A 25,600-nucleotide genomic window follows, 5' to 3' on the forward strand; every position below is an offset into this window, starting at 1 on the left:
TTAGAGTCCTATATAGAGATGAGGGGCTCCAGTCTGACAGCTGTCTCCAAAAAAAAGGAGACGACCATGACAGTTGAAATCACTTTTCTGATATACTGTAATAAAGAGCAGCAGAACAAGTGTTTGGCAGACAGTTATATAAAGTGTATACTTTATTTTTGGTACAGTAGGAAATCAAAACTAAAAAGGCAATAGTTATAGTCTGCAGGACCCAGACAGTAGCAGGTAACCCATTTTATCAGCAGATTTATTCCAGCAGCAGGATTTCCAGTGTGAACGCACTAGAGTCTAAAGTTATCCCATTGCCTTATACTAAATATTACAGGAGCCTAGAATAAAATAAAACCAAGTAAACATTCACCAAACAGGAACTTTTCACCTACCTTAGCCGTGCATGCGCTACATTGTTGTCGATTTTCATTACCAGATCCCTATTAAAGAAACATCTTGTTAAGATATAAAATTATTTTTCTGGAGAAAGACAGAATACAAAAATATTCATTTTTCTGGCAGTGTAAGACAAGCATCTCGCCAGAGAAATAATGAGAAATGAATGTTTTATTATTTCAAAATCTGGTTTACATTTGACAGTTGGCATCTTTTACATTTTTTTTTTGCATTTTCTAAAATTTGGTCTATGTATTCATCTCATAGCTGAACAGTATTAATAAGAGATCAGTAGTGATGAGCGAGTACTAAAAAGCTCGGGTGCTCGAAGCTCGGGCCGAGCCTCCCAAGATACTCGTGTACTCGGCCCGAGCAACGAGCCCAATGTTATCCTATGGGAGACCCGAGTATTTTTGTGAAATGACCACCGGCAGCATGTAGAAACCCTAAAAATGGCACAAAAGTCTCCGAAGAGTGCTCAAATGACATGGCAACAGCATGGGGAAGACCCCTTGAAGCATTTATCACTCAAAAGTCACAGCTGTGAACAATTTTGTCCGCGTTTTACGCCATTTTTACGGACTCACCAGAAAACCTTCCAAAATGACACCAAAATGAATTTTCATGGCGGAAATGTTAAGGGCACATACCCAATAGTGAGATAGAGCTAATGTATGTTACTTTTTGAGATCAATAAATGAAAGATTTTACGTAAAACATTGTGTGGCACTCCGATGTCCCTGAGAAGAGACGTACATAAAGGCCTCTGAGTCTAATGTGCCCATTTTGAGGAACTGAGTCTTTGTAGTATTTTCCTTTGCCAGGGCAGTCCAAAATTTTGAGGTTCACCAATGACCCTGCATACAGACGTGCATGAGGGCCTGTAAACCTGAAGTGCCCATTGGAAGGAAGTGGGTCTTTTGTAGTATAGCCCTTTGGCAGGGCAGCCAAAAATTGGGAGGCTCCACGTTGTCCCTGGATAGAGACGTGCATGAGGGCCTGTTAACCTGAAGTGCCCATTGGAAGGAAGTGGGTCTATTGTAGTATAGCCCTTAGGCAGGGCAGCCAAAAATTGGGAGGCTCCACGTTGTCCCTGGATAGAGACGTGCATGAGGGCCTGTAAACCTGAAGTGCCCATTGGAAGGAAGTGGGTCTTTTGTAGTATAGCCCTTAGGCAGGGCAGCCAAAAATTGGGAGGCTCCACGTTGTCCCTGGATAGAGACGTGCATGAGGGCCTGTAAACCTGAAGTGCCCATTGGAAGGAAGTGGGTCTATTGTAGTATAGCGCTTAGGCAGGGCAGCCAAAAATTGGGAGGCTCCACGTTGTCCCTGGATAGAGACGTGCATGAGCGCCTGTAAACCTGAAGTGCCCATTGGAAGGAAGTGGGTCTATTGTAGTATAGCCCTTTGGCAGGGCAGCCAAAAATTGGGAGGCTCCACGTTGTCCCTGGATAGAGACGTGCATGAGGGCCTGTTAACCTGAAGTGCCCATTGGAAGGAAGTGGGTCTTTTGTAGTATAGCCCTTTGGCAGGGCAGCCAAAAATTGGGAGGCTCCACGTTGTCCCTGGATAGAGACGTGCATGAGGGCCTGTTAACCTGAAGTGCCCATTGGAAGGAAGTGGGTCTTTTGTAGTATAGCCCTTTGGCAGGGCAGCCAAAAATTGGGAGGCTCCACGTTGTCCCTGGATAGAGACGTGCATGAGGGCCTGTTAACCTGAAGTGCCCATTGGAAGGAAGTGGGTCTTTTGTAGTATAGCCCTTAGGCAGGGCAGCCAAAAATTGGGAGGCTCCACGTTGTCCCTGGATAGAGACGTGCATGAGGGCCTGTAAACCTGAAGTGCCCATTGGAAGGAAGTGGGTCTTTTGTAGTATAGCCCTTAGGCAGGGCAGCCAAAAATTGGGAGGCTCCACGTTGTCCCTGGATAGAGACGTGCATGAGGGCCTGTAAACCTGAAGTGCCCATTGGAAGGAAGTGGGTCTATTGTAGTATAGCCCTTAGGCAGGGCAGCCAAAAATTGGGAGGCTCCACGTTGTCCCTGGATAGAGACGTGCATGAGCGCCTGTAAACCTGAAGTGCCCATTGGAAGGAAGTGGGTCTATTGTAGTATAGCCCTTTGGCAGGGCAGCCAAAAATTGGGAGGCTCCACGTTGTCCCTGGATAGAGACGTGCATGAGGGCCTGTTAACCTGAAGTGCCCATTGGAAGGAAGTGGGTCTTTTGTAGTATAGCCCTTTGGCAGGGCAGCCAAAAATTGGGAGGCTCCACGTTGTCCCTGGATAGAGACGTGCATGAGGGCCTGTTAACCTGAAGTGCCCATTGGAAGGAAGTGGGTCTTTTGTAGTATAGCCCTTTGGCAGGGCAGCCAAAAATTGGGAGGCTCCACGTTGTCCCTGGATAGAGACGTGCATGAGGGCCTGTTAACCTGAAGTGCCCATTGGAAGGAAGTGGGTCTTTTGTAGTATAGCCCTTTGGCAGGGCAGCCAAAAATTGGGAGGCTCCACGTTGTCCCTGGATAGAGACGTGCATGAGGGCCTGTTAACCTGAAGTGCCCATTGGAAGGAAGTGGGTCTATTGTAGTATAGCCCTTAGGCAGGGCAGCCAAAAATTGGGAGGCTCCACGTTGTCCCTAGATAGAGACGTGCATGAGGGCCTGTAAACCTGAAGTGCCCATTGGAAGGAAGTGGGTCTATTGTAGTATAGCACTTAGGCAGGGCAGCCAAAAATTGGGAGGCTCCACGTTGTCCCTGGATAGAGACGTGCATGAGGGCCTGTAAACCTGAAGTGCCCATTGGAAGGAAGTGGGTCTTTTGTAGTATAGCCCTTTGGCAGGGCATCCAAAAATTGGGAGGCTCCACGTTGTCCCTGCATAGAGACGTGCATGAGGGCCTCAAAACATTGTTCCCATTGCAAAGGAGCGGGTCTCCTGTCGTTGTAATGTCCATTCTGCAAAGAATGGGCGAAAAAATTTACCACTGGGGGTATACCTGAAACAAAGGCCTAACTCTTGTAACGGTCATCATGGTGGCGCATGAGGAGAAGGAGGAGCAGTCCAGCGATTATCCAAAGTCCAGAAGTGTGTACCCATGGGTGACTGGAGGTACATGGCAAATTCCCGTTACAAACTTTAAATTCCGCTCTCATTTGCTGGTGGTGTGGTGAAGTCTGGCCCAATCCAACCCTTGTTCATCTTGATCAGAGTCAGCCTGTCAGCATTTTCAGTTGAAAGGCGGGTGCGTTTATCTGTAATGATTCCACCTGCGGCACTAAAAACACGCTCTGACAAAACGCTAGCGGCAGGGCAGGCCAGGACTTCCAAGGCATAGAGAGCCAATTCATGCCACGTGTCCACCTTGGATACCCAATAATTGTAAGGCACAGAGGAATGTCGGAGTACAGTTGTTCGATCTGCAAGGTACTCCTTGAAAATCTGGGCAAACTTAGGATTTCTTGTGGCACTACCCCGCACCTCAGGGGCTGTGGTACGTGAGGGGCTGAGAAAACTGTCCCACATCTTAAAGACTGTTCCCCTACCTCTGGCGGATTGGACTTGTGCCTCTCTCGGCTGTACGCCTTGGTTGTCCACTGATTCCTGACCTATGCCGCTAGTGTTTTGTGAGGGGAATGCTTTGCCTACTTCCGTGACTATGGCCTTCCGGAACTGCTGCATTTTGGTTGACCTCTCCGCCTCGGGAATAAGAGACATAAAGTTCTCCTTGTAGCGTGGGTCTAACAGTGTTACCAACCAGTAATGATTGTCGGCCAAGATGTTCTTAACGCGAGGGTCACGAGACAGGCAGCTTACCATAAAGTCAGCCATGTGCGCCAGACTCTTAACAGCCAGGACTTCAGTAGCCTGACCAACACGTTGACTGAAAATGCTGTCCTCCACCTCCTCCTCCTCCTCCTCCTCATCTACCCTGTCCTCTGGCCAGCCACGCTGAACCGAGGATATGACTGGTGTGCATGTCATATCCTCAATTTGGCCGGAGATTTGCTCCATGTCTTCATCCTCCTCCTCGTCATAGTCCTCCACTGCACGTTGTGATGAGACGAGGCTGGGCTGTGTGTTATCACCCACTACTGTTTCTTGCTGCAACTCATCGCGCTCCGCCTGCAATGCATCATGTTTGGTTTTGAGCAGAGACCGTTTTAGAAGGCAGAGTAGCGGTATGGTGACGCTAATAATGGCGTCATCACCACTCACCATCTTGGTGGAGTCCTCAAAGTTTTGGAGGATGGTACATAGGTCGGACATCCATCTCCACTCCTCAGGTGTTATGTGTGGAGTTTGACCCATTTCCCGACGACTTAGGTGATGCAGGTACTCAACAACTGCCCTCTTCTGCTCACATATCCTGACCAACATGTGCAGAGTTGAATTCCAACGCGTGGGGACATCACACACCAGTCTGTGAGCCGGAAGATGCAAACTGCGCTGAAAGCCGGCAAGGCCGGCTGAAGCAGTAGGTGACTTTCGAAAATGTGCAGACAGGCGGCGAACTTTTACCAGCAGATCAGACAGCTCTGGGTATGACTTTAGAAACCGCTGAACCACGAGGTTGAGCACATGGGCCACGCATGGAACATGTGTCAGCTGGCCTCGCCTCAAAGCCGCCACCAGGTTCCGGCCATTGTCACACACGACCTTTCCTGGCTTTAGGTTCAGAGGTGTGAGCCAGTGATCTGCCTGCTGTTTCAGAGCTGTCCACAGCTCTTCTGCATTGTGGGGTTTGTCACCTATGCAGACTAGCTTCAGCACAGCCTGTTGCCGCTTCGCCGAGGCAGTGCTGCAGAGCTTCCAGCTTGGGACTGGTGTGGAGGGTACAGTGGATGAGGATGCGCAGGAGGAGGAGGAGGGTTAAGAGCATGACATTCCGGAGCTGTAGAGTGTGGGTGAAACACTGACTGAGGTAGGGCCTGCAAACCTTGGTGTGGGAAGGACGTGTTCCGTCCCTCGCTCAGACTGGGTCCCAGCTTCCACAATATTAACCCAGTGTGCCGTCAACGAGATGTAGCGGCCTTGCCCACAAGCACTTGTCCACATGTCTGTGGTTAGGTGGACTTTGGGTGAAACAGCGTTGTTCAGGGCACGTGTGATGTTTTGTGACACGTGGTTATGCAACGCGGGGACGGCACACCGGGAGAAATAGTGGCGGCTGGGGACCGAGTAACGTGGGACAGCTGCCGCCATCAGGTCGCGGAATGCTTCTGTCTCCACCAGCCTAAAAGGCAACATTTCCAGCGCAAGCAGTCGCGAAATGTTAGCATTTAGAACTGTGGCATGTGGGGTGTTGGCAGTGTATTTGCGCCTGCGTTCAAAGGTTTGCTGAATGGATAACTGAACGCTGCGCTGGGACAAGGACGTGCTTGATGATGGTGTTATTTCTGCGTAGGCAACTGCAGGTGCAGGACCGGAGGAGGCTTGTTCGCAGGCAGCATGGACAGGGGATTGGCTCGCATGCACAACCAGCGAAGACGTAGCAGTGACATCAGCAAGCACTGCTCCTCGACTCTGTTGTACTTCCCACAAAGTCGGGTGCTTGGCTGACATGTGCCTGATCATGCTGGTGGTGGTCAGGCTGCTAGTTTTGGTACCCCTGCTGATGCTGGCACGGCAGGTGTTGCAAATGGCCTTTTTAGAATCATCTGGAGCTTAAAAAAACTGCCAGACTCGGGAAGACCTAACATTTGTACAGGCACCTTGTGTCGTGTTGTTGTTCCGGGGAACGGTTGCCTGACTTCTGCCTGGAGCCACCACCCTGCTTCTTACTGCCTGTTGGGATGCTACGCCTCCCTCCCCCTGTGCACTGCTGTCCTCGCTCTGCATATCCTCCTGCCAGGTTGGGTCAGTTACTGGATCATCCACCACGTCGTCTTCCTCTTCCGCACCCTGCTCCTCCTCCTGACTTCCTGACAATTGTGTCTCATCATCGTCCACCCCTTGTTGAGACACGTTGCCAACTTCGTGAGAACGTGGCTGCTCAAATATTTGGCCATCTGTACATACGATCTCCTCATGACCCACTTCAACATGAGCTGGCGAGAGCAGCCACTGCTGACTGACGTGTATTATACACTACACTTGTGCGTTATATAATAGTTTGGTAAAAACGCACACAAGTGCACCTGTACGCTGCCACCGACAGGCACACACGTGCGGTTTTTAAATGCAAGCACGGACGCACTAAGAACCTAACAGGTCTTAGGAGCAACAATTGCTGAGAAGTCTGACACTATCAGGACTGTTTTAGACTGTGTACACCAGCCCCAGATATGATGAAGGCTGGTATACGGTCACCACTAGGAATGGCTATATACCCTGCCTGCCTGCCTGCCTGTATACTGCTACAATAGTCCTGACAAGGACTCTTTTGGTCACTAGCCTGTATTCCAACCTGGCTATACCCTGCCTGTATACAGCAACAATAGTCCTGAGAAGGACTCTGCTACTGTACTCCGACCTGGCTATACCCTGCCTGCCTGTATACAACTAGAATAGTCCTGAGAAGGACTTTTGGTCACACTGTTTGCAGCCCTGCTACGGAAATAGCTATAAAGGGCCGCAAACCTTTCCCTGAAGCAGCGACACTCTCCCTGCACTGACTGTCTGGATAGCTGTGAGCAGAGCACAGCGCGCCCGCCGGTATAAAGGCTCGGTCACGCTGTGCGGGCCGGCCAATCACTGCAATTCCACAACTAACAGGGCTGTGGCATTGCAGTGGTCTGCCAGCCAATCGCTGCATGAGGGCTGGCTCTCAAAAGAGCGCCAACATGCAGAAATGAAGACCACGAGTACAGCACGAGTATCGCGAGATTACTCGGTCCCCGCCGAGTAGCCCGAGTACAGTGATACTCGTGCGAGTACCGAGTAGTAACAAGCATGCTCGCTCATCACTAGAGATCAGAGATAGGATCTAATTTTCACAACACAAAGTTCACATGTTGTGGAGAAAGTGCGCAGCAGGGAACACAATCATGTGGTAGAATCCTGGAGGTGAATCTGAATATCTAACATCCGGAATTATATAAAGTTGCTGCAAAACCTGAGACACATTGAATAACAGGTCAAGTTTGTGGCAAATAGAATATGTCTGCATGATATGAAGAAGAGAAAAGTGTTCTTTCTAACCATTATGCCTTTTAAAAGGAATCTGTCAGCGGGTTTTTGCTATGTTAGGCCTCTTTTACATTCAGTATTACATCAGTGTGTCATCAGTATTTGGATGCCAAAACCAGGAGTGTCTCCAAAACACAGAACAGGTGTCAGTCTTTCAATTATAGTTCTTCTCTGTGAGTTCCACTCCTGGTTTTGGCATCCAAACACTGATGACACACTGACGAAACACTGATGCAAAATACTGACATGTGAAAGAGGCCTAAGCCGAAGGCATCATGCTGCAAGCGTTAACATAGAAAATTCAGGGATGCCTGTCTTGTCACAGTCCAATATCTTTTTCATTTGCTATGTTAATTTAAGCAGCAGTACCCTATCATTGCTCAGACTACAGGGCAGTCCGGCACACCCCCTCCTCTTGCACCTCATGTGCAATCTCTACAGAGAGCCTGGTATGGGCGGGGACAGCTCCCTCACCTCTGCTACATGGCCACATCTAAAAATTCTGATTGTGTCAGAATGGCCGTACCCTGTAATCTAAGCAATACATCATTGGATTTAGGATCTCTTTGCCTACATCATGCAGCTCTCAGATAAAGAAGCAAAAACGTGCTGACAAATTCCCTTGAAGCATAATTATACTGTATGTATATATGTATATATCTATATATATATATATATATATATATATATATATATATATATATATAGATATATACATATATATATATATACACTGTATATACTGTATATACCAATATATACAGTACAGACCAAAACTTGGACACACCTTCTCATTCAAAGAGTTTTCTTTATTTTCATGACTCTAAAAATTGTAGATTCACATTGAAGACATCAAAACTATGAGTTAACACATGTGGAATGAAATACTTAAAACAGTGTGAAACAATATAAAATATGTCTTATATTCTAGGTTCTTTAAAGTAGCCACTTTTTGCTTTGATTACTGCTTTGCACACTCTTGGCATTCTCTTGATGAGCTTCAAGAGGTAGTCACCGGAAATGGTTTTTCAACAGTCTTGAAGGAGTTCCCAGAAATGCTTAGCACTTGTTGGCCCTTTTGCCTTAACTCTGCGGTCCAGCTCACCCCAAACCATCTCGATTGGGTTCAGGTCTGGTGACTGTGGAGGCAGGTCATCTGGCGCAGCACCCCATCACTCTCCATCTTAGTCAAATAGCCCTTACACAGCCTGGAGGTGTGTTTGGGGTCATTGTCCTGTTAAAAAATAAATGATGATCCAACTAAACACAAACCGGATGGAACAGCATGCCAATGCAAAATGCTGTGGTAGCCATGCTGGTTTAGTATGCCTTCAATTTTGAATAAATCCCCAACAGTGTCACCAGCAAAGCACCCCCACACCATCAAACCTACTCTTCCATGCTTCACGGTGGGAACCAGGCATGTAGAGTGTTGCGGACGGGGGCCAGACCGTAGCTAAGGGGCTGCTCGGGGATGCTCGGATCCGGAGCTTTACTGCGGCTCAAGTGGGAATCGGACCTGGGCTCGAGCAGCGGTCCGCCGCCCACAAGTTAAAAAGGGGACGTATTTCTACGGGATTTGCCGTAAACTGTCTGTGACGCCACCCACGGTGTGTGGTGAAGTGTGGCACCATCGCTGCTGTTGTGGGACACCCGGGGGCACTGGGATGACAGCAGGATGTTAACCCCTCCGTGAGTAGGGATGGATGCCCCTGGACCCAGTGTCTCTATGCGGAGGATGGTGACTGCAGGGGCCGGCGCGCACGGTCGGACCGAGGGATCTTAGGTTACTCACGGTTGAATAAATCACCCAAGTCCAGTGGTAAACCAAGGTGCTGGTGGCCGGCCGCCACGGTCGGGTGTATCTGGTCCCACACCCAGGCTGATGATTCGTATCACTTCCCTCTGCACTCAGTGTTTGGTGTGTTGGACTTCCCGGTGTGAAACACAGGAGTCCGCTCCCGATCCTTTTGTTGGGAGCCTTGCTCGCTGACGCTGACCCTTGGGATCTACCGTGCCCTGGCGGATGCCCTATCCCTCTCAGTGGGTGGTTGTCTGCTTTTGGGACTTTGGTTGGGACATGACCTATAATCCTGCCCTCAATTGGTTAATTAGCTAGGCCGTTGTTTCCGGTCCTGGCTTCAGGGTCCAAGTACCCCCTCTGTGCACGGTTTTCGGGTCGGTTCTCCGGTGTCCGTACCGGTGGACTCCAACCCTGTCCCGGTCCACCTCGGATCTCTGGCAGCCATCTTCCAGTCTCCTGACAGACACGGATTACCGTCTGCAACCTAGCCAGTACACCGGGGCTCCAACCTCAGCGCCTTTCCTTTCTGTCTCCGCACTTCAACTTTCTCCTCCTCAACTACTCCACTCCACTACTCAACTCCGCTTAACTCAACTGACTGTTTTCCCAGCCTGGGTTCTCTAGACCCCTAGGTGGGCGTTTCTCATAGGCCTGGTCTGGCCCACTGGTGTGCCTTTCCTACCCTGGGAGGGGTGACTAGGATTTCAGATCACCTGTATGTAACCCTGTGTGGGAAGGTGTTGTGCGGGGCATAAACTGTGTGACTCCCTGTTTTTACCAGGGCGTTACAAGAGTCCATCCGTTCACTTTTTCTACAAAGACACGGTGGTTGGTTCCAAAGATCTCAAATTTGGACTAATCAGACCAAAGCACAGATTTCCACTGGTCTAATGTCCATTCCTTGTGTTCTTTAGCCCAAACAAGTCTCTTCTGCTTGTTGCCTGTCTTTAGTAGTGCTTTCCTAGCAGCTATTTTACCATGAAGGCCTGCTGCACAAAGTCTCCTCTTAACAGTTATTCTAGAGATGAGAAGGTGTGTCCAAACGTTTGGTCTGTAGTGTACATATATATTTATATTTTTTAATCTGCCATACTGTTCCAGAGATGTAGGCATTTTTATTTATGGCTAATTTTTATGGTATTTACTAATGGGGAGTGATCACAGGATCCTCTGGGATGGGTCTTTTGGCTGCTCTGCAACATTACCCTGTAAAACAATGCTCCCTTGATAGCGACTATAACATTTGCATTAATTAAAAAGGCCCTTATTTCTAGAACTCAATGGCAGATTTAAAAAAAAAAATAAAAAATAAAATAAAACACTGCAAACTTAGGGGAGCAGCAGGAACACATAGGAACCCAAACTGGCCACTTTTAAACTGGTGTCTGATCTTTTATAAGTTAGATGAGGCCCTATGCTGAACTCCATATTAATGCTCTCCTCCCTATAAGGTGCCATTATGCTGTGTACAAATAGAACCCCATACAGTGTCAAATTATATATTAATGCAGTGTTAAAACTAACATACAGTAACCAATTAACTATACAAGCCTCAGATGTCAGGACACACAAGGGAAGCCTAAAACACTCTGGGCAACTGAATAGATCATAAAAATAAAAAACACATACTTTTGCTAATCAAAGTAATTCTTTAGGGCCATGATTTTTTTTTTTAAGTCTAAGGAAAAAATTTGAGAGAAAACAAGACCATAGAACAGTTTATCTGAGGGTGAAGTTTCCAAAATAAACCCCCAGCTTTAATTTGAGATTGGTATGTTACACTGGAATAACATTGTTCCACTTGAAAATAAAAACTGGAATTTTGATAAGTTGTAATATTATATGGGATTTTTAAGAAGGTATTTCTCCACTATGTAGTTGTGTGAAGCCCCACAGGTGTTGTATCGGTGTCGGTGCGTTACCTTCAGGGACTCCACGTTGCTGGATCTCCGTCACTGGTAGGAAATCTTCTGTTTTGATCGTGACGCCACTCTCAGTATTGCGGCCAGTAGGGACCGCCACTGCAGGTTGAGGGTCGCCTGGGGCTGATGGTGTGTGCAGTTAGATGTAGTAGCCTCCTGAGAGTGAGGCAAGCCCCAGGGCCCTGTGTAGGTTTGTAGTACCACAAGTCGCAGAATGACCACACAGGCAGGATGTCTTTCAGGGTTTTTACTCACTTCAGGTGGCAGGGTGAGTAACCCGGGCGTAGCTGAGATGAACCAGGTAGGAACCAGGTATCCTTCAGGCTGACTTTATGAGGGTGACTACTGACTCGCCTTCCTTAGCCCTTGGTGGTTTGGGGTGACCCCGACTTTGAGTCCCTATGGGGGTCACCCAGGGAAGATGCTGCAGCCTCTCTCCCCTTGTTGTTTGCCGTGTGCTTGTTCCCCGGACCAGGCCACTCCAGCCTCTTGCCTCCTATGACCTATGGGCCCTAACTGCGGTTACGTGGCTGCGGCTTTTGTGGTGATGTGGTGTGGGCTTTGAGAGCCCCACACCGGCAGGTTTAGCAGGGAAAGGTGAATCTATCCTCGCTTCGGGATCTGCCGCCCGGTTGGGCCTGGTGCTCTCTAGCAGTCTCCTTACTTCCCACTCCGTGCACTCTCTAGCTGAAGCTGGCTTTCAGGCAGCACTCCTAGTTGACCGTTCTCCCCCGTCTGTAGCCACTGCGCGGGCGCTGTTAGACAGCAACAGCCCCACAGGTCTGCTCCTCACTGAGCCCTATGGAGTTCTGCTCTAACTGACTCACTGCCCCTCCTCTCCTGTTCTTGCCTACGCCACCTAGCAACCAGACTCTCCACCACACCCCTTGAGAGGAGATGGAGGCTCTACCCCCTCCACTATTCCAGTGAAGGTGAAGGCTTGCCCCCTCCTGGGATCCCCAGGGGTCCTCTCATGGGTACATGTGTGAGACCTGGTCACTATGCGCCTGTGTTCCACACCCCAGTCAGCCTTCTGGATTACCTGTATTGTACTGTCCCCAGCATGGGTGCAGTACTCAGTGGTGCCTGACCAGGTCAGGGGCGCCACATTCCCCCTTAGTTATCACCAGCACGTCCTCGGGCTGCAAGACAACATTTTAAAATGCATAAAACATTAAAACATGTAAAACATTTTTAAAACCACCAGGTATCAGACATCACCACCCTCCACCCACAAGTCCGTTAACCCACCCAAAACCCTCTCAGGAGGCGGGTCACCGGTCCTGTTGGTAACCAGGTCTGGGCCATCCGTTTCCCCAGACCTTTCCTCCAATCTTCCTCTCCCGTTGGCCGCGACTTCAGCCACTTCTGGCAGGATGTAGAGGCGGCTTACATGGGCTGGTGGTTTCAGGGTATACCTGGCCTGGTGGATCCGCGCCGTCAGCCTCTTCTGGCAGGATGCAGAGGCGGCCTCCACAGTTGGTGCTGACCAGGTACCCTCTTTGTGGTGGTGAGCCAAGGCCCCATAAACAGGCGTGCTCTCTGGTCGCAGGTGAGCCAAGGCCCTTTTCTACGGACGGGCCCCCCTGGTCGCAGACGAGCCAAGCCCCTAAACAGGCTGGCCCTGGTGGTGGTGCCACTGGTGTAACTATTTACACTGCGAGAGTTTGTGGCTATAGCAAGTTCATAGCCTTAAAGTTTATTTCTCACAATAGTTTTTGTGGGCGCATTTCTTAAACGTTGCAAACAAAACTTTTCAAAACTGGTCAAAACAGTAACTTCTTACTTTCCTTTACTTTACTCCTCTTTTTCACTAGGGCGTGGGCACGTTGGGCACTGGCACCTGTGACTTTCTTGCTCTCCGTCGTCGTCCGTGGTTGTCTCATCTGTAGGATCTTTGTCTGTGGTTGTTTCATCTGTAGGATCTTTATCTTTCCTTTCTTGATCTTCGTCTGTTTCTACATCTGGTTCTTTATCTCTGTCTTTTCTTTCTTGTCTTTCTTGTCTTTCTTGTCTTTCTTGTCTTTCTTGTCTGGGACATGGTGCTACGTCTAAGGCATAGTAGCCCCTTTCTCCTTGATGCAAGGTGAACTGTACTAGGTCCCCAATTTTCAAATTTCTGCCTGAATGTCCTCTGGGCAGGTGGGCTTGAACATCTCTCCGATTCACAAATATGCCCTCTTTTATTCCTTTTACTACAATAAAGCCGTATCCGCTTTTCAAGTTGAAGTCCTCTACTATTCCTCTGTAAAGGGGTCCTCTAGCCTGGGCTTCGGACCTTCTTAGGCACCTTTTCTCCTCCAGGTCTCTGGCTGTGACCTCCCTCTGCTCTGGAGACTGTGGTGTTGGAGGACGCTTTGATCTGCTGCGCCGTGTCTTGCGGGCTGGGTTCATGCCTGTGGGCTCCCAGGTGAGGTCTTTGGGTTGATCTTCATCTGCTGACGGTGTCAAGTCTTCCTCCTCCCAGCGGGAATAGGGCAGCATCTCCGGCTCTGGGTAGGGGTCTGCTGCGGTTGGCGTCGGAGTCAGCTCCTCAGCTTCCTGGCCTCCTCTCCCCCTTAGTTCTTCGCTGCACTCTGGTTGTGGCAGTGCTGGGGATGGGCTCTCTTCAGCTGGTCTGGGCGGTGGACTCTCCGGCGCAGCTGCAGGGGTTGCCTGTATTTCCTTGGGGGTATGCGGAGGGAGCAAATACCGATCCACCATCTCTTGTGGAAACTGGGCCTCTAGGTCAGCCTTCAGCTTCCAGTATTCAGGGTCCTCTCCCATCAGGGTCTTCCTAGCAGGGACCTCTGTGGACTGGGGAGCGGTGTCTGCTCTGGCCTTGCAGGCCGGGGTAAATGGCGAGGTAATCTCTTCTTGGCGGGCCGCGCCTGGCATGGCGGCGGCCTGGTCTTGGCGGGCCGCACCTGGCATGGCGGCGGCCTGGTCTTGGCGGGCCGCGCCTGGCATGGCGGCGGCCTGGTCTTGGCGGGCCGCGCCCCGTATGGCGGCGGCCTGGTCTTGGTGGGCCGCGCCCTGCATGGCGGCGGCCTGAATTGGCGTTTCTGTCGCGGCCGGTTCCTGGCGGGCCGGACTGGACACTGCAGCCGCGGTCTCACTTGGCGTCGCAGCCTCGATGGGGTCCGTGCAGGCTGAGTCGGGCGTCACTGCAGTGATCGGAGCTTGGCGGGCCGCACCCGGCGGGGCTGCGGCCTGGTTCAGCATATCACTTGCGGCGCGGACGAGCGTCGCTGCTGCGTTGGGGTCTTGGCGGACCGGGTTCAGCAGGGTGGCAGCCTGGGTCAGCGTCACACCTGCAGCACGGATGAGCACTGCCGTGGTGGTCGGAGCCCGGCGGGACAGGCGGGGCATCGCTGCAGCGGCCTGGGCTTGGCGGGCCGCACCTAGCGTGGCTGCGGCCTCACTCAGCGTCGCCGCACCGGGCGCCTCCTCTGGGACCGCGGTCGTAGCAGCTAGGGTCGGGGCTCTTGTTCTAGCCGGGGCAACACCGGACTCACCCATCGGGGTCTGAATCGTCGTCGCCGCTCGATCCGGCAGGCTCCGCGCGGCACTCTCCTCATAGGTCCGCACCGCCGCAGCCATTTCCAGGAGCTCCGTGCGTTCTTCTCTGAGCCATCGCACAATCCCGGCTTCCAGCCGGTCGCAGAAGATGGCAAGCTCCCGGCACCACCAGGCAGCAGTGCCTGGTTCTGGGTATCCGCGTCTGGACTCCATTTTCTCTAGCACGCTACCGGCTTCTCTTCTGCTCCGCCGTCTCTGGACGCTTCCGCTTTCTTCATCAGCGAGGTCAGGACTCTGCAGGGGATCTCTGGGTAGCCACACCTCTTCGTGGGCGGTAACTTCTCCCAGCGCGGGCTGCTGTTGTTTCTCAGCGCGCTTTTCATGGTGGCAATATGGCGGCGCTTCCAATTTTTCAAGCGGACCGCCTAGGCACATGGTCACCTGTCTGGACAGGTCTAGTCCTTATCCTGTTCGTGACGCCAGACGTGAAGCCCCACAGGTGTTGTATCGGTGTCGGTGCGTTACCTTCAGGGACTCCACGTTGCTGGATCTCCGTCACTGGTAGGAAATCTTCTGTTTTGATCGTGACGCCACTCTCAGTATTGCGGCCAGTAGGGACCGCCACTGCAGGTTGAGGGTCGCCTGGGGCTGATGATGTGTGCAGTTAGATGTAGTAGCCTCCTGAGAGTGAGGCAAGCCCCAGGGCCCTGTGTAGGTTTGTAGTACCACAAGTCGCAGAATGACCACACAGGCAGGATGTCTTTCAGGGTTTTTACTCACTTCAGGTGGCAGGGTGAGTAACCCGGGCGTAGCTGAGATGAACCAGGTAGGAACCAGGTATCCTTCAGGCTGACTTTATGAGGGTGACTACTGACTCGCCTTCCTTAGCCCTTGGTGGTTTGGGGTGACCCCGACTTTGAGTCCCTATGGGGGTCACCCAGGGAAGATGCTGCAGCCTCTCTCCCCTTGTTGTTTGCCGTGTGCTTGTTCCCCGGACCAGGCCACTCCAGCCTCTTGCCTCCTATGACCTATGGGCCCTAACTGCGGTTACGTGGCTGCGGCTTTTGTGGTGATGTGGTGTGGGCTTTGAGAGCCCCACACCGGCAGGTTTAGCAGGGAAAGGTGAATCTATCCTCGCTTCGGGATCTGCCGCCCGGTTGGGCCTGGTGCTCTCTAGCAGTCTCCTTACTTCCCACTCCGTGCACTCTCTAGCTGAAGCTGGCTTTCAGGCAGCACTCCTAGTTGACCGTTCTCCCCCGTCTGTAGCCACTGCGCGGGCGCTGTTAGACAGCAACAGCCCCACAGGTCTGCTCCTCACTGAGCCCTATGGAGTTCTGCTCTAACTGACTCACTGCCCCTCCTCTCCTGTTCTTGCCTACGCCACCTAGCAACCAGACTCTCCACCACACCCCTTGAGAGGAGATGGAGGCTCTACCCCCTCCACTATTCCAGTGAAGGTGAAGGCTTGCCCCCTCCTGGGATCCCCAGGGGTCCTCTCATGGGTACATGTGTGAGACCTGGTCACTATGCGCCTGTGTTCCACACCCCAGTCAGCCTTCTGGATTACCTGTATTGTACTGTCCCCAGCATGGGTGCAGTACTCAGTGGTGCCTGACCAGGTCAGGGGCGCCACAGTTGAACTATGTGGATTGTATAACACAGGATTATCTTGGCACTATATGGTTGTATTATGTGGGCTGAAATTTGGAAAAAAAATTACAAAATATTTTCTACTGTAGGTGAATTCTTGGGCATGTTAGTGTAGAAACCAATAATACAATGGGTTAGTGCCACCAGTTGGCTCTTCTGGGGGGGGGGGGGTAGTTAAGAGTTAGAGATTCCCACCTGTATTCTACTAGTTTGTGTCCTGAAGTTAACTTTTTACTCTAATATATAATGCTGAGTGTATGTGTGTGTTTGTATGTACAGTATGCATGTGTGTGTATGTATGTGTGTGTGTGTATGTGTGTGCGTGTGTGTGTATGTGTACGTGTGTGTGTGTGTGTGTGCGCGTGTATGTCCACTAAAGGAATACGTACCATTGCATTTACAATCATGACATTTTGCACAGACACCTCATTTGACTCAGGGAATGTCATAGACTATGTTTTGAGGGGAAATTTTAACCACTTGCTTTACAGTTATTCATAAAAAAAAAATGCTTACTTACTTTTTGGATGTGTAAGGTAATATATTGGCTGTTTTGATAGTTTGTCTGGATATTTATAAGGTGGCCGATAGCAACCAATCACAGCTCTGATTCTATTTTTCTACAGGTCAATAATAGGAGCTCTAATTAGTTGCTATAGCCAATGAAGGACATTCTTAGTATAAGACAGCTTATATGTCAGATAATATGGGTTCAGTGGTGATGAGAGGCAGAGTGGGAGAGTGAGAGACTGTGAGAGTGGGCGAGAGACAGAAAGAAAGAAATAGAGACTCAGAGACTGGGAAAGAGGGAGAGTGTGAGAGAGGGAGAGTGGGAGAGAGGGAGACTGGGAAAGAGGGAGAGAGGGAGAGAGGGATAGTGGGAGAGAGAGGGGGAGTGCGGCAGAGAGGGAGAGTGGGAGAGTGGGAGAGAGGGAGACTGGGAAAGAGGGAGAGAGGGAGAGAGGGAGAGTGGGAGAGAGAGGGGGAGTGCGGCAGAGAGGGAGAGTGGGAGAGTGGAAGAGAGGGAGAGAGGGAGAGTGGAAGAGAGGGAGACTAGGAAAGAGGGAGAGAGGGAGAGAGGGATAGTGGGAGAGAGAGGGGGAGTGGGGCAGAGAGGGTGAGTGGGAGAGAGGGAGAGTGGGAGAGGTGGAGAGTGGGAGTGGGGGAGAGTAGGAGAGAGGGAGAGTGGGAGAGGAAGAGTAGGAGAGAGAGTGGGAGAGGAGGAGGGGGGTACGGTGGGAGAGAGGTAGAGTAGGAGAGTGAGAGGAAGGGAGAGCGGGAGAGAGACTGAGAGAGAGAGAGACATTGTTACTATCCCGGGCAAAGCCAGGTAATAAAGCTAGTTTCTATAAATTGTTAATTGAGTGCATTTTGAGTTTTTAACAGGTTTTCAATGTGTCTCTCCATCATTGTCTGAATAATGATTGTCAAATGTATTCATAATGTGTCTGTACACATTACATAGCTGTTGGCAGACCGATGGATTTAATGGCTCTCTCATACACCGGGGCACTCTTGTCACTGAGCACTCTAGTGTAAGTCCCGGTGCCCTAAGCACAAGGAGCTCATAGGATTATAATTCCTATAATTAAGTTTTTATATGTTTTTATTAATATGTGTTACTATTTACTACTGTTTCTGAGTTCCCTTAAGGATTAATTATTCCTTCTCGGAACTTGGTGGAAGAGGCTGGTTACTGGGCACATTAGGACCCCTGGAGATACATTCCCACTTATTTGTTTGGTCACTGATTGGAGGAACATTGAAGGAGGTTGTGGGGAGCTGATATTTAACCCTTCCCCTTGTTGTTTGAGAAGAAAATTTGTTTACCTTGTACTGAAGAACCCCGACCCACCAGCCCCATTTTATCAATTTGTCACATGCATTTTTAGAGGAAAGTAACAAACAACGCTGGTTGAGGTGGTTTATGTAGTAAAATGGACCTTTCTGACAGCTCGAGTCATTTGAGGACTGAGCGTGATTATATTTGTAAAAGTTTATTTTATTGTTATTGGTTTTATAGTTATTTATTCATTAATTTTAATATGTAATCCCTTATTAAAGCTCTGCTGCCTAGTTCTTCCACAACTCTTGTCATGTCATTATTTACTATTGTAGAGTGTTAAGTTGGCATTTATAATCCCATGTTCTCTGTGAGAGATTTAAAGAATACATGAACTACCAGAAAATCAAATCAGAAAAGTATCCAAAAATACAAATATTTTATTAATAATTATACACACAAAACAGAACCCTGCCAAGATATCCCATAAAACCACCCCACAACCCATAAAATCAAGGTAGTGTGGACATTAACAGCAAGTAACATGATAGCGCCATGTAAAATAATGCAAAGATTTACACAAAAAGGGCCATTGATAATAAAGGGTTAAAAAACAGAGATCATTGAAAGCAAGTGCATATAAACTTCATAAATTAATCTCCTGCACAAACAAATATCCCACAAAAACAACTCTGTGAGAGAGTCTTTGCAAGATATCTCTGACGGTAGCTTAAAGGGAACCTGTCAGGTCCTGTATGCACCCAGAACCAAGAGCAGTTCTGGGTGGATATTTCTGATACCTGTCTAACAGTCTCAGCCTGTATTAGCATAGATAAAGAGATCTTTAGAAAAATTATTTCTAAAGATCCTTTATGATATGCTAATGAGGCCAGGGACTAGTCCCAAGGGCATCAGTCAGTCCCCTTAGCATGTTAGCATGCCCCTGTGGCCATTATTTTATTTGGGGTAATATGTGGGAGTCTTATATTTTATGGAGGGCTATGGGGGGGCCTTTATACTGTATGTAAGCAAAAATACAGTGTGGAAGTTTGTGAGGGGTCATTCATATTGTGTGGGGGCCTTTATAATAATTGGAAGGTTAGTGGGGGTCAATATACAGTTTGCAGAGGTGTGGGGGCAATTTACTGTATGTAGTCCCATTATGCTGCATAGAGGGCTGTGTGGGGGTCACATTTGGGAGATTATACTGTGTTGGGGTCAAAACACTGTGCATATGTATAGTACTGGGAAACTTACTTTGTAATGGATGAAAAGTTGTGAGATATGTCTTTTGTGACCCAGCAAAAAAAAAAAATTGGGCTGGTGGGGGAGGACGTAGGGCCCCAGTTAGCAATTCTGCTATGGGGCGCCATGATATTTGTGTACGCCAATGGCCTAATGTCCAAGTTTTCAGTCTCAATCTAATAATCCTGGGTGAGGGGAGCAGTGAATATTCCGACAGCTGACGTCAAAGTACATGGCATTGATGTCATGCGCTGCTTACACACTGAAATCAGTTGCCGGCATCAGAAGATGACACCATGCACCAGGAAAATGGAAGGATGGTGAGTATAGTTGTTTCTTTTTTATGTGTGCAGCATGATGAGAGGCATATTCACCAGAATGGACTGATGATGGGATCATATATACAAGAGTGGGGGACATATATATCAGGATTAGTAACGTATATATCAGGATGCGCCCAGGATGGAGATTTTATATACCAGGATGAGGATCATATATACCTGGATGAGGGAAATATATACCAGAATTGTCCCAGGATGGGAAATATATATACCAGAATGGGGATCATATATTAAAGGATGAGCATAGAATGAGGGCCAGATATACCAGGATGGGTACATACAGTATATACAAAGTATAAGGGCCAGATATACCAGCATAGGACCCTATGTACCAAAATACATATACAGTGCCTACAAGTAGTCTTCAACCCCCTGCAGATTTAGCAGGTTTGATAAGATGCAAATAAGTTAGAGCCTGCAAACTTCAAACAAGAGCAGGATTTATTAACAGATGCATAAATCTTACAAACCAACAAGTTATGTTGCTCAGTTAAATTTTAATAAATTTTCAACATAAAAGTGTGGGTCAATTATTATTCAATCCCTAGGTTTAATATTTTGTGAATAACCCTTGTTTGCAATTACAGCTAATAATCGTCTTTTATAAGACCTGATCAGGTCGGCACAGGTCTCTGGAGTTATCTTGGCCCACTCCTCCATGCAGATCTCCAAGTTATCTAGGTTCTTTGGGTGTCTCATGTGGGCTTTAATCTTGAGCTCCTTCCACAAGTTTTCAATTGGGTTAAGGTCAGGAGTAGAGATGAGCGAACCGGCCGTGGTTCGGCTCGAGTTCGGTTCGTCGAACGGAGGTCTCGTTCGAGTTCAGTTCGGCGAACATTCGACGAACCGAATGCCGGCGTGCCGGCCAGCTCCCATGTGCAGTGCTGGCTCCGCTTCATTGATGACATCTTTGTCATCTGGGGGGGACTGCCCCGGAGCTTGAGGGCTTTGTGCGCCACTTGAACTCCAACCCTTATAACATCTACCTCACGTATCAGGCTGATCTGGCTAGGGTCGATTTTTTGGATATTGGCATCTCCATTAATGATCAGGGTCTCTTGACTACTGACATTTATCGGAAACCCTCCTCTGTGAATGCCCTGTTACACGCATCTTCTGGCCATCCACAATCTACCATCAATGCTATCCCCACTGGGCAATTTATCCGCCTTAAACGGATTTGCTCAGAGACGGATACATTTGAGGGTCGGGCCAGTGAGATGCGTGATAGGTTCAGGGAGAGAGGGTACAGTTCTAGATCCATTAAAAAGGCCTATAGTCGGGCCAAAGCAGCTCCAAGAGACCAACTACTTTTACGTTTCAATCCTGATAAGACGAAGCCTGCTGAACCCAAGGTGCGTTTTATCTCCTCATTCAACCGCCAATGGGATCACATTCGTGGCATATTAACTAAGCACTGGTCTGTTTTACAAACGGAACCTGTGCTGAAAGATATGCTTCCAGACCGACCCCTCATGACGGCACGTCGGGGCCGGAGCCTACGCGATATGCTGGTCCAAAGTCATTATGTGGCCCAAAAGAAACCATCATTCATGATGGGACGTTCTATCTGTGGATCATATCCATGTGGCTCATGCATTGCGTGTCGTCATGGTAACATCATTAGAGCAACATCCTTTGCCTCCTCGGACAGCTCTAAAACATTTGAGATCCGACAATATATTTCTTGCAGTAGCACGGGCGTAATTTATTACGCCACGTGCGCTTGCGACCTAATATATGTCGGACTCACTAGTCGTGAATTGCGGGTCCGGACGAGGGAGCATACTAGGGACATCATCGCTGCTAAAAAAGCGAAATCTGAGGATGTTGATTCCCTGAAGACCATTCCCCACCATTTCAGGTTGCATCACGGGTCTGACCCCTCAAGTTTTAAGGTGAGGGGGATTGACCGTGTGCACCTTGGATTGAGGGGTGGTAATATTCATAAGGTGTTGGCACGGGCTGAATGTCGATGGATATTTCTCCTCGACACAGTGGTCCCTCGGGGTTTGAATGAGAGGCAGACCTTTAGTTCCTACTTATAATCCAGTAGGTCTCGTCTGCGGTTGATATGTATCCCGCTATGGGCTGTATTTGTTTGTGGTTGCGGGTTCCCTGTGATTGAATCTGCTTTGTATATAATGGTTTTTATCTTTCTTTTAACTGGATTCTTTGTGTCCTTCTTTCTCTACAGTTGTCTACGTTTGTGCTCTTGGTGCAATATTTTTCTATGTCACTAACCTGGTGGTCTGCCTGCATTGGAAAATGAGCTGGGAAGGAATACAGTATATTCAAGTCATCTATATGAGATTGTCCATTGGACTGTGTTTTACTGACTAATATGCTGTCATATTTGATAAATGCATAAACAGTGTTAATACTTTCTATGTATATCGTACTGGATGTCTTTATGATGCAATTATATGTATTCTTGTCCCTTTATAGTGCTGTGCACTGTTTATGCTCCCTAATGCGATTTGCCCTTTCTTCTGCCAGGAGTAGACATGGCATTTGCAGCTTTACTTCCTGTTTGCGGCTCTGCGCATGCGCAGTGTGTGCGGCTCTCCTTGAAGCGTCCCCTGGGTAATATTGACGTCATCAAAGGGGTTTTCCCTGGCCCAGGTGACGCTGGAGTAGCCGCCCACGCTAGCTCAGCGTGTCTCAGTACCCTGCAGCCGCAACAGGTGCTGCAAATGATCTGACATACACTAGTGTATAAATTCAACCATTTCCCTCCTTTTGTCCACGGTCCCCTGAGGAAGTCATCACGAAATACGTATTGGGACTTTTCCCCTTGTGCGTCTGCATGTGAGTGTTACAAATGGTGGATTCTCCACCGGGCTATGTGTTTGGGTAATGTGCCTATGGTCATCTACTAAGTGTTATCCTGTCATTTACTATGAACCTGTTTTTTGTAAAGGCACTTACACTGGGTTTGCTGGGAGTATACCCCTGTCCACCGGACTATGTGTTTGGATAATGTGCCTATGGTTATTTACTAAAGTGTTATCTTGCCATTTATTGTGAACCTGTTTATTGTAAAGGCACTTACACTGGCCCTACTGGGAGTATACCCCTGTCCATTGGACTATGTGTTTGGGTAATGTGCCTATGGTTCTTGACTAAGTATCATTCTGTCATTTATTGTGAATCTATTCATTGTAAAGGCACTTACACTGGCCCTGCTGGGAGTATACCCTTGCGTGTACCTTATTTGATCCATGCAGCCCCACATGGGGTTCTTTGTTCGCTCTTATTAGTGATGAGCGAGTACTAAAAAGCTCGGGTGCTCGAAGCTCGGGCCGAGCCTCCCAAGATACTCGTGTACTCGGCCCGAGCACCGAGCCCAATGTTATCCTATGGGAGACCCGAGTATTTTTGTGAAATGACCCCCGGCAGCATGTAGAAACCCTAAAAATGTCACAAAAGTCTCAGAAGAGTGCTCAAATGACATGGCATCAGCATGGGGAAGACCCCTTGAAGCATTTATCACTCAAAAGTCACAGCTGTGAACAATTTTGTCCAAGTTTTACGCCATTTTTACGGACTCACCAGAAAACCTTCCAAAATGACACCAAAATGAATTTTCATGGCGGAAATGTTAAGGGCACATACCCAATAATGAGATAGAGCTGGTGTATGTTACTTTTTGAGATTAATACATGAAAGATTTTACATGAAAACATTGTGTGGCACTCCGATGTCCAAAACGCACGTTTTGTGCTTTTTACTAGCGATGTCGGTCATTTTTTTTTTTTTATTCTATCTCCCTCAGTCCGTCGGTCTGTCTCTCTCTGTCTTGTCTGTCCCCCTCTCACAGTCTGTCGGTCAGTTCCCCCCCCTCTCTCTTACTTACCGTTCCCCGATCACTGCCGCGGCGCTGCACAGCTGTTCAAACTCCGGTGGCTTTTCCTCTTTTGAAAAAGCCGGCCGCTCATTAATCAATCTCGTATTCCCTGCTTTCCTGCTTTTCGGCGCCTATGATTGGTTGCAGTGAGACACGCTCCCACACTGAGTGACAGCTGTCTCACTGCACCCAATCACAGCAGCCGGTGTGTGTATACTGTGCAGTGAAATAAATAATTAAATAATTAAAAAAAACGGCGTGCGGTCCCCCCCAATTTTAATACCAGCCAGATAAAGCCATACGGCTGAAGGCTGGTATTCTCAGGATGGGGAGCTCCACGTTATGGGGAGCCCCCCACCCTAACAATATCAGTCAGCAGCCGCCCAGAATTGCCGCATACATTAGATGCGACAGTTCTGGGGCTGTACCCGGCTCTTCCCGATTTACCCTAGTGCGTTGGCAAATCGGGGTAATAAGGAGTTAATGGCAGCCCATAGCTGCCACTAAATCCTAGATTAATCATGTCAGGCGTCTCCCCGAGATTCCTTCCATGATTAATCTGTAAATTACAGTTAAAAAACACACACACCCGAAAAATCCTTTATTAGAAATAAAAAACACTAACAAAGTCCTTCATTACCAATTTATTAACCCCGACAAACCCTCCATGTCCGGCGTACTCCACAGTCCTCCAGCGTCGCGTCCAGCTCAGCTGCATGGAAGTGACAGGAGCTGCAGAATACACCGCCGCTCCGGTCACCTCCACGCAGCTAATGAGATGAGTATAGCGATCAGCTGAGCTGTCACTGAGGTTACCTGAATCCAGCGGTGGATGCAGCGGTGGCCGCGGGTAACCTCAGTGACAGCTCAGCTGATCGCGCTACTCACCGCTGCTCCAGTCAGCTCCATGCACCAACTGAGGTGAGTATAGCGATCAGCTGCTGTCACTGAGGTTAATCGCGGCCACCGCTGGATCCAGAGGTGGCCGGGAGTTACCTGACTGACAGCAGCTGATCGCGCTATTCCCTTCATTAGCTGCGTGGAGGTGACCGGAGCGGCGGTGTCTTCTGCAGCTCCTGTCACTTCCATGCAGCAGAGCTGGACGCGACGCCGGAGTCCGTGGAGTACGCCGGACATGGAGGGTTTGTTGGGGTTAATAAATTGGTGATGAGGGACTTTGTTAGTGTTTTTTATTTCTAATAAAGGATTTTTCGGGTGTGTGTGTTTTTTAACTGTAATTTACAGATTAATCATGGAAGGAATCTCGGGGAGACGCCTGACATGATTAATCTAGGATTTAGTGGCAGCTATGGGCTGCCATTAACTCCTTATTACCCCGATTTGCCAACGCACTAGGGTAAATCGGGAAGAGCCGGGTACAGCCCCAGAACTGTCGCATATAATGTATGCGGCAATTCTGGGCAGCTGCTGACTGATATTGTTAGGGTGGGGGGCTCCCCATAACGTGGAGCTCCCCATCCTGAGAATACCAGCCTTCAGCTGTATGGCTTTATCTGGCTGGTATTAAAATTGGGGGGACCGCACGCCGTTTTTTTAAATTATTTATTTATTTATTTTACTGCATAGTATAGACCCACCCACCGGCTGCTGTGATTGGGTGCAGTGTGACACCTGTCACTCAGCGTGGGGGCGTGTCTCACTGCAACCAATCATAGGCGCCTGTGGGCGTGGAAAGCAGGGAATATGAGATGGCTGTGTACAGAGCACAGCGCGCCGGCCGGTATAAAGGCTCGGTCACGCTGTGCAGGCCAGCCAATCACTGCAATTCCACAACTAACAGGGCTGTGGCATTGCAGTGGTCTGCCAGCCAATCCCTGCATGAGGGCTGGCTCTCAAAAGAGCGCCAACATGCAGGGATGAAGACCACGAGTAAAGCACGAGTATTGCAAAATTACTCGGTACCCGCCGAGTAGCCCGAGTACAGTGATACTCGTGCGAGTACCGAGTAGTAACAAGCATGCTCGCTCATCACTAGCTC

The 25,600-nt window shown here is 49.0% G+C and overlaps 1 long non-coding RNA gene across 1 annotated transcript in view; it reads right to left on the bottom strand.

Annotated features, from left to right (window-relative positions):
* Window positions 1–382: 382 nt before the first annotated feature.
* Window positions 383–25,600, bottom strand: part of LOC142249380 (uncharacterized) — a 74,943-nt gene continuing 49,725 nt past the window's right edge. Inside the window, exon 3 of the long non-coding RNA XR_012725042.1 lies at window positions 383–431. This is a non-coding gene — a long non-coding RNA (uncharacterized LOC142249380). The remainder of the gene's footprint in view (window positions 432–25,600) is intronic.

Source organism: Anomaloglossus baeobatrachus, chromosome 8, assembly GCF_048569485.1.
Source record: "Anomaloglossus baeobatrachus isolate aAnoBae1 chromosome 8, aAnoBae1.hap1, whole genome shotgun sequence".
Classification (NCBI taxonomy): Eukaryota; Metazoa; Chordata; class Amphibia; order Anura; family Aromobatidae; genus Anomaloglossus; species Anomaloglossus baeobatrachus.